The 10,487-nt window shown below is 31.6% G+C and overlaps 1 long non-coding RNA gene across 1 annotated transcript; it reads right to left on the bottom strand.

Moving 5' to 3' along the window:
- Positions 1-5,109: 5,109 nt before the first annotated feature.
- Positions 5,110-6,876, bottom strand: LOC8269247. The gene is made up of 4 exons (XR_007217207.1): positions 6,826-6,876; positions 6,560-6,682; positions 6,088-6,173; positions 5,110-5,222 (listed from the first exon to the last, which is right to left on the bottom strand). It is a non-coding gene; the product is annotated as an uncharacterized LOC8269247 (long non-coding RNA).
- Positions 6,877-10,487: the final 3,611 nt, after the last annotated feature.

Below are 10,487 nucleotides of genomic sequence, written 5' to 3'. Positions count from 1 at the left end.
GTAGCATAAAGAATTTAAAAGCGCAATGATTAATAATAAAAAATTGGGCACTATAACCTGAAAAGGCTTTATCTTCACTAATCGTTTACTTGTTTCCATGAAAGTCAGGAAAGACATGTACATCTTGTGTTGAAGCAGCAAATGCAGCATTTAGGTCATCCATTATAGTCCTCGAAATATTGTTCAATAGTTCGAACAATGAAATGTTTGAAAGACAAGGATAAGTAATATAGGATCAAGCATAGTTATTAAAGGCGCATACTTAGGTGTATGCTTGAGAGACGTGACGTGCAAAAGAGAAGAAAATCAAAGAATAAAACTTCTGAAAGAAATTCAAATTTTAGACAGACGTATATATATTTGTATAATAAAAAAGAGGAACACTCTCCATAATCCCCACACCACCAGCATAAGCATCAATCAGTGAAGTCCTGATAGGAGTTCCAGCTTCAGGACCTAGTTCCTAAACATATAGGCAAATATTTGAAATAAACAATATAGAAATGTCCCATAGGTTTATAGGTTGATAATAATAGATCCACTTTGCAAGCCTAGATAAAGGTTATGTGCCAAGATTTTAGCATCTAACCAAATGCGACTTGGTCAATGAACCCCAACGAAGCACCATCTGAAATCAATGTGAATTCTTCAATATAAAATTTCTTGCCTTCGCAGCTGCAAGAGTCAAACCAAAACCTAGAGAATGACCAGGGAAAGCTACACTTCATCCTGTTTGATGTCAAGTAAAAAGAAGAGTAAAATATCAGTAAATGCATAACTAAAATGATATGTTAAAAACCAACAACATTATGCTTTGCTATTTTTTTTATAGATGCAGAACTATGTTTCAGATTGTATAACAAATAAACTTTATCAATGTGCATCATAAAAGAAGAAAATGTTATAATCGGATAAATCATGGAGGGGAGGGTGTATTATATTGCTATGTTCATTCAACATAAGAATCTATAAGTGACACAACCTAGAAATCAGTCTTAACATAAGAAGTTAAGAGCAAGTTATCATAGTCTTACGGTACTGAATTTAGTGCATTTTTCGTTAAAATACATGTTTTAAAAGACAAATTCTTTTTCACAATAAATCCACACAGTTCTCCTAAATCTGAAACTCACTGCCTACCTGATGCAGGAGAAGGAAAATATCAAGAAAAGGGGAAATCATACCTCTCAGTCAGATGGCTAGACTGTTCAAATTTAGTCGCAAGTGGTTTGAATGAAGAATACTCAGCACTCCAGCTTTCTTTTCCTTCTCACATCTAGAATGGAATCATGCAGCTAAGTGAAAATTGATAAACCAGTCACAAAAGTTTTAGTGTGTCCCCAAAGTTATGAATAGTTACAACCTCATCTACTCGTCTACTCATTCAAAATTTCCATTTGAATCAGAGTAAAAAAGGAGAAATCATCACAGCCATGACAAGAATGCATTAAAAAATATTATTCCTAAACTGCATCATTGCGTAGCAATAATATTTAACAACGGTGGCAAGTGTCAACTCTTCATATAGAAATTCATTGCTTACTTCCATATGTTCCTCGAGTAAAACAGAGAGAAGGAAAGTAATTTCTAAGTATAATAAAAAGAATGAAAGCCCAAAGGTTCAATCCTCTGAGTAAAGAATCACTCATGCTTACTTGTTGTAAAATGTCAAAGTTATTACAGAAGACCCTGACATAAACAATATGATAAAAATAAAACATGCAGTTTTTCTATCAATAAATGACCAAGATAACAATAGAAACTTCTATTAGTCATATGACAGACATAGCTTTGTACGAATGAAAGCACAATAAAAAGCTAAATATTTATTTTGCTGAATTTATGTATATTCCATGAAACGTGTAATATGATCTGCACTATAAATTTGACAAGAAGATTAATTTACTAGTATTTGTTTTGCTTTTATAATATAACTACATCTCCCAAAGGACATATAGATAACCGAGAAGCAATCGATGATATGGAAGAAAAGAACAATTGGCCAAAAACAGCATTCATGCAAGTTGCATGTTTGAATCTTACTGGTATACATGAAAAAATTACGAGGGGTAGTAGCCTTACAACCAGTGAAAATTAAGCTACTCTCTCCTAGTTTGTATCGCAGAGCATTTCAGATGAAAGTTCAAGATATAATACAAGTAGAACCATGAAAGTATTGATATCAAGAATCAAATTAGTCATTGTTTTAAGCAACAACTATTAAAAACAAAGAGATCTAACTGTTGCTTAATATAATTATTATATCAACATATTTAGTTACATTATGTATAATTTGCATCCAACATCCAAATTCCAGTAAAATCTCATTCTAGCAAACCTATTAGCATAAAAACGCACAAGTCTCATGCGTTGGCAAGAAAATATATGGTTTCTGTTTTCTGTATTGTGATAAACATTAAATTTAAGCAGTTGCCATTTATAATTGGTACCATATTAATATCATTTTAGAAATTCAAATATGTGCAAGTTCAGTATCAGAACTTTAATTAGAGAGACAAAGAAGAAATAATGTTAAAATCACACATTGTTTTCATAGAAACAAAACGTGCAAAAGATACTATTTACTAACATTTACATCTCAATCATCACAAGTTTTATTTATTTAATGACAAAAGTAGGCAACGAGCAATTGATATAACATTTCGACAACTTATGAGGAAAATGAAACTATAATACTTATCATTTTAAAAATATACATGCACACATATATTCAAACACAATGGTAAATAAAAATCAGTTAAAAAATAAATAAACAAATAAAAGTCCAACCTGAAACCTCGTCTTCCATTTCTAATATTTGATTAAATAAATGCTTCCTCTAGAAAAGAAACTGAAAATCTGAAATATTAAAACTAAAATTTAAAGAAAATCAAACAAATTTTAATACACAATTGAATTGACAGACTAATAATAAAAGATAATTTTCGGTCTCACCATAGGTATGTGTTGTGTGATTAAATAACACTTCTTTTTTATGTCGAGATCGCCGCATAGTTTTACCTATGGAAGTAAATATATTTAGTTTGAAAATAAAGAAAGAAAATTAAATATTAAAATTTAAATTATGATTCTTAGTACCGAGGAAAATGGTACCATGAGAAGGAATTAGAGATGCAAGAAAGCGGTTAGAGTCGTCATTGTTAAATTAGAAACGACACCGTTGGAGTGCATTAGCATGTTGTATTTGCCTCTTCCAGCTTCATCAGCTTATCATATCGCCTTTTGAACAATTCTTTTTTCAATTTATTTTTCATGAAATTGAAGCAACAAGTAGTACTGCTTAAGAAAGGGAGAACCATTTTTCTTGGCATAAAACCCCAACCAAACAAGGTAGTCTCCTGTTTTATTGTCAAGAATAATACACGAAAAACTCTAGCAATTGGAAAAGTAAAACAAAAGAGAAAATATCTTTTTATCTTGCCAACAGAGAGTCAAAATAGTAGAACAACAAAAACTATCAAAACTTCAATAAAACAACAAAATAACCAAAACCCATTAAAGAAAAGGCACTAAAAACTATCAAATAACATGCTACTTTTTGGGATGTTGCTCAATATTTAGAAGTCAAGAGTTGTTTTTTCTTCCCTTGTTTCTAGTACTGCTACAGTATGCAACAGGCTTGTGTTAAATATGTAGAGAGAAAATGTTAAAAATATATATTTATCTTGAATAGTTCTCATTAATTTCCCATTTTTAAAATAAATTCTTGTTTTCTTCTTCTCTTGAGACCAATCATTATTTGGCAGCTATATTATGGCTTTCACTAATAAAGAATGAAGATTAGCATCCCTATATGCTTACTGAAAATACAAAATATAGTAATCCAAGAAAAGTATAATTTCTACTCCTGTAAAATATTTTCATACTGACCAAATGAACTTTTACCCAAGTGTACGTAGTAATACTATTAAAGAGTATAGGAAACAGAAACACAGAAGCAAAAATTACAAGAACTGAGTATTATCATAAGCAACCTGCTATGGTTTATGAAGTCCCCGAACCAACTTCTGCAAATTAGAACAAACAAAATGGGTATCAACACAAAATCAAACCAAAGAACCATATTTTCATGTCCATTAACACAATTATCAGAAATCAGGTAGCATCAAAGAAACAAGCGCTTTTAATTGAAATGATCAAGAAAAAGAACAGAGGACAGGGTATTGTGATTACTACTGAAATTGAGGATTTCCACTCCTATGTTGCAGCGGATGAAATATGGAGACAACCTGACAGTTGGGCTTTTTTGCTCTACTTGAATCAAAGGATTACATTTTCAAAAATTCAAAAATTCTACTAGTGGAAGTATCATTTTTCTTTAGCATAAAACCCCAACAAAACAGGCATTCACCTGTTTTTTTTTTCAAGAATAACAAATGAAGCTCTAACAATTGGAAAAGTAAACAATTTTTTTATTTGGCCAATAGACATCGAAAATTAAAGAAACTGACCGCACACGAAAACTTCATTAAACCCATTTGAAGAATAAGAGCTAAGAAATATGAAACAACATGCTAGATTTCTGAGTTGTTCTTGCCAGAAATCTTGATATCAAGTGTCGTTTTTGAGATTCCTTCTCTTCTGCTATTAAATACATTGGCATTTAGAGCTCCATAGCAGTAAAAAGCCATAGTATAAAACACAAGTATCAGTTTGCAGTTTAGTATCTTACATAGTTTCCTCTACTGGAAAATTGGAATTCATTTTTGGTTTCTTGTGCTGGTGCCTGGCAAAATCAAAAAACCAATATATTAGCTATAGTTTGCACAACTAACAAATAATACCATTAAACTAGAAAGAAGATAAAAGATCTAGTGGGTAAAGAAGCACTTACATTTCACAATAAGCATCAAGATTTGGAGAATTAGCTAGTTTTTCCTGTCATTAAAACTAGAAATCAATCACATTCTAGACTTTAATCCATATGCGAGTTGAAAAGTATGCAGTCAGCCAACTCACCCCACTTGCACCACTTTCATCACCAATAAACTCCCACTGTTCTTTCTTGAGAAGCAGCAGTTTTTCATCACCATTGGCGTATCAAACTTGACAGAGGCATATGTTTAGTAAAATGCCAAAAGTACTTGTGCCTGTGATCGCATTATCTAGAGAGAAGAAAAAGGCACGACGGAACCTTTATGATTCTCACCTTATGTTTCTTCTCTATAGGATCATAAGAAACTATATCACCTTCATAGGACCTGCAAATAAGTTGTACACAACAAAAGAAGAGGGAAATTAAAACCTTAAATGAAAAAGTGCAGATAAGAAAACTCTATGCAATGTCAGGAAAAAAAGCAGCATAAATGGATGCACGTGCATGCAAATGCTAGCATATATGAACATCCACGCATGACGCACAATGCATTTACTGACTTAAGAGAGAAGCAGTAGCTCAAGTTCTAGTGAAGTCAATCCATCTGATAGTCTCAACAATAATACAGAGTTGGAATTCGTCCTTTATATAGGTACGAGCAGCCACTAATCAGACATCACTTCTATTCAGATGCAAATGCATCATTATTAAGGGCTTACTTCTAAAAGGAACATGATCAGATATTGTCAGAGTCTTGCAGTTAAAACTGTAAACAAGACTGCAGAAACTATTGTATTTTGGGGGAAAGTACAATGTGTTATCCTAAACCCTCTAACACCTCTTATTAAGAACTGGCTACAAAAGAAATCTTAATACAGAAAGGTGAAAACTACTCTTAAATTACCTCCACCTTACAAATGCAACTCCACATGAAAGAGTTACCAAATATCTACTTTAAAACTGTCCAAACCTTAACTCTCCAATTTGCATGCATATAGGCGTCTTAACCCTCCCGGAATAGTTACTTAAGCCAGATATCTAAAACTCTCTAAATATGAAATCTCAAACATAATCAGATGATGATTGTTGCTATAAAGAAAGGAAATTACAAAGAGAATCAAGCATGGCCGTAGGCAGAAATGACATCTACTATCTCGTTATAAAAAGCCACAAATAAAAAAGCCTGCGAGGAAAAATACAACATAAAGGAAATATACATACTAATATTAAAGGATGTATGGAATACTTACGCATGTTCTTCTGCACACCAGACTTTGATTCCGGAACCAATCAAATTCTCAACAAAAAGTTTACCATCATCCGGAGCTAAACAAGCCTGAATTGTAAAAAAAGAAAGTGAACACTTCTAACAACTGTTGATTATTACTAAACAGCTTGATATATCAAGCTTCAATGCTGACTGTCCGTATATAGATTTCTTGTAAGAAAACCACCAAATTCTAAATCTTCACCAAAACATTGATTTAGTTAGCCCTGTAGCCCTTACAATATGTCTCAGTAATTATTAAGCCAATAAGCAAGAAATATCAATCCCATAAGCTTTTGTATTCTAATATTGTCAGATTGTAGAAGAACAAACACATGTGAATATTAGTGTCTACTTGTGTTCACTACCTTCACATCCCATACGGAGACTTTGAATGCTGACAAAATTTTCCAATCAGTGCAAGACTACATCACACCATGATGAAGAGTTGTTACCTTTTTCATCCTAGATTTTCCTTCTCGGACTTTTCTACCTCTCCATTGTTGAGAACAAACATGTCCAGACTTGAGAGATTGGTTGACTGAAGATGAATTACAAATCCCTTGATTGCAACTGCTCTCCTTATCCCAAGAGATTAAATGACACATGAAACATCCAAAAACTTTTCAACCCATTGCAGGATCATTTAAAAAGAATTTAACTTAAGTCACAAGTATCAATCATAAGAGACATAATTATGCAACCATTACAAGAAGCATACCAGATGTTTCTCAACACTGGTACCTTGAAAAGAATTTACTTTATTGTGATCTAGAGTCCCACGATTTTGCGCACATAAATAGGCAACAGGTTTACCATAATCATCTAAAGGAAAGCCCATATATTGCATTGTTTAACGCATGTAGGGTACAAGCATTGAAACACAATTTTCAATCACTCTTTCACCCAGCTTCCATGTAATAGGCAGAACACTCTGGTGGTGGAGAAAAAGAAAGTAAGTTATCTGATCATCAAATCAATATATGACTTTACAAGGAAAACGAATAGAAATCACTTGGTTCCCCTTTCTTAAACTGCCCAAGATAGGAGACAGAAGCTCTGGTGATACCTCTTCAACTTCCTCCAAGACCATGATCATAATGTACCCCATAAACAGAAAAACAACATGAGGATGGTTTTCACTGAAAGTTGTCCACATCCCATTCCAAGATTAAAAGATGCAAGAAATTAAAGAAACTGATCACACACGAAAACTTCATTAAACCCATTTGAAGAATAAGAACTAAGAAATATGAAATGACATGCTAGATTTAGAAAGTCCAGAGTTATTGTTTTCTTTTCTTCTTTCTATGACTGTTGCGGTATGCAATAGATTTATGTTAAATGCTTGAGAATAAACCCATTTTCTCGGTTTAAACAAGAAAGTAACAATAATGAAACTAAATCTACAGAAGAATAGGTACCATCACAGGAACAAGGAACAAAAGAGAGGCATTTTGCTTAAAACTGAAATTGAGGACTTCAGCCCTAGGAGAATCGCAGGATTCATTGTGGGTTTCACAGCTGGGTGAAAGGAAAAGAATGTAGGGAAAAGAACGTTTCAGATGCTCTTATGAGAATGGACCCTTAGTATTACTCATGAACGGTAAAAAATTTCCTAATTAGCTACATTTTCCTCTTCCTCAAAATTCAAAAAATATCCTCTTTTTTTTATTACCGTTGAAGTTTAATACATTTTTATTTTATAAGTAATTTCAAAGTTTTAATTTAAAGTGAAAGATTTTTAGCTTAGCATTTGATATGAATCAAGGCTGCCATGAGATTCCATTGCAAAGGCATGCACCAAAAGGTCCAAAATGGAAATGCAACTCATCTATGAAAACAAGAGTCCAACCTTATAATGAAGCATTCAGTCCATTTTGAAGAATAAAAGCCATTTGGCTATGATTAGGCCTTTGGGCTTAATTCATATTTATATGGGTTCTTATCTTTTGGGTTTTAGCTTAAGTAATTATTTTAGTTTATTTTTATTTAATTAAGGATTATTTTATTAGGTGTGAGTTATATGTGTGTTGTGTGGAGTTACAAATGAGTGCACATGTTTAGTTGTCATTTGGGAGTTACAAAATGAGTGCTATCAATGTAAAAAAAATAGCCATTTTAATGAGTTTTAAGGGGAATTAAAGGGGAAAACGTGGGAAAGTTCAAAAGACATCCATTTAGGTTTTCTTTGTCTTGTTTTGGCTATAAATATCAAAGCCAAATTCATTTATAAATATAGAATTTTGAATGATAATCTTTATTTGCTCTTTGTGAGTGTTTTTGCTTAAGTTCTTGCATGAACTTTGAACTTATCAAACTATTTTTAGTTTGTGGCGTTCTCTAACCAAAATCTTGTGTTTGATTCATAACTTATCAAATCATACTTGGTTTGTGGCGTTTGGAGTTGAATTCAAGTGCTAGTTTCATTGTTGGAACTAGTTTTTTCTAACTTCACTTGAGGAGATCCTTGGGTTTTGGAATCATCTTGATTGGAGGGTGTTTTCTTGCATTCCATATGGATCATAATTCATTAGTTATTGGGGTGTGTGGTTGCTAAGATGATGATTTCCTACCAGCATTTCTATATTAATCAATGAGAAAATGATTTCGCCCAATTTATTAAAAAATGAAATACAATTTTAATAAAATTGCAAATAAAAATTAAAAAGAAAATTAGATAGTGTTATTGTCACATTCTAACTAGAAAATTTATATTTAACATAAAAAAAATATTTTATCCATCAATTAGGATAATAAAAATATCATTGGACATATGAAGTCTCTAAGATGAAGGGGTCGACTATATCACAATAGATTTTAGTCTTTCAGGCGATTATGGGCAACTAGTCTGATTCCACCAGTAGTAGGGAGCACTTTCTATCCTACATTGATTGAATCAAGAATTACCTTGGCTTATCGACTCCAATGAAATCAAATTCTAGAACCTGGCAATTGTTTTTCCATTATTTTCTGATCAATTTTGATTCAAGCAGCAGTAAATTATTGTTTAATTAGAAAAGTAACTCTTTTTTTTATATTACCGCCAAATTCTTATATTTAGTTCTTGCATCCATTTCGGATAATTAGCTGATTATTCAATAAAAATTTATAAAAAATTTAGATTAACTTTACATATAGTGTTTCTTTTTCTTTTAGCAATTTATATGAAAATGTTTTAGTATGTAGCTTACCTAGAAAGTACATATTAGATTTTTTATATAAATTTAATTTAAATTTTCTAAATTTTATTCAAGTAAAATTTTAGGTTGTTTTACCTTTCTATGTGTTTATTCAATAAAAATTTATAAAATTTAAATTAAATTAAATTTATACAAAAAGTTTTATCTTGATAGCAATTTACATGCATGATATTAAGTGTATATTTCAATTTTAAAACCAAGAAAAAAAAAAAGTAAAGTTTGAGTTCCATCTATTCCAATCCTACCTAACCACAAAAATAAAAGAAAATTTCATTTAAAATATAATCAAAGGACACAAAGCCGTGAAGGAAATGAGAAAAAATAAAGCATGACCTATCATTGTTTAAATGAAACATTTCATTAAGCAAATAATTTAGCAATTAATATTCTATTTGTCTGTGTGCTTGAAATTATGTTTGCTCAAAATAGGACCAAAGAAGCACAAAGGGATCTAAGCACTGATATATGTTGATAAGCAATCTGATTAGTTGTTCAAAAACCATGTTCATTGTATCATATATATATATGTGTGTGTGTGTGTATATATCTTTGTTTGCCCTAAAAAATGCTACAATTACACCCTTCTATTTCCTTTTCTTATACTCTTCTCACAAACTATGAAGGTGGTCGTATGGCAGTTTCTGCAAGCTCTAACCTATCAGTGTTTTCTGCAACTATATATACACAGATATATATATATATATACTGATATTGGTATCAGAGCCAACTGAGTTCTAGGAAAGAAACAACATCTGCATAAAAAAGATTTTAAAATCATTTTAATCTGCATCGTATCACTGATAAACAAACTTGTTCATTTATGCACAGTAGTAAGTCCTGTCTGGTGTAAGGGCAGTAAAACTGGTGGCTTGGTTCATGTTTGTTTAGAAAGTTATCTTGGTTTCTTTTAAAATAAATTTAGAACCTTTTTCTGTAGATCTTCTTCTTTCTCGTACTCTTCTACCTCTAAGTCTTTAAGGTATAAAGGTTTAGTAAATAGTGAGAAAATCACTATTGAAGATTTTTCAAACCATATTAATGATTGTGAAATACCCAAGGTTCAAAAGAAATAAATCTATGAGTTTTCAAAGTTTCCTCTCTTCAAAACTGATTTTACTATCAAAACTGAAGAAAGAAATATTCAAATTTCAAAGCCTTTCGAAGAAATTTATCTTTTGAA

Source organism: Ricinus communis, chromosome 9 (genome assembly GCF_019578655.1).
Source record: "Ricinus communis isolate WT05 ecotype wild-type chromosome 9, ASM1957865v1, whole genome shotgun sequence".
NCBI classification, from domain to species: Eukaryota; Viridiplantae; Streptophyta; class Magnoliopsida; order Malpighiales; family Euphorbiaceae; genus Ricinus; species Ricinus communis.
Note: the sequence above shows the minus strand (reverse complement) of the source record. Positions and strands in the feature narration are given on the sequence as shown.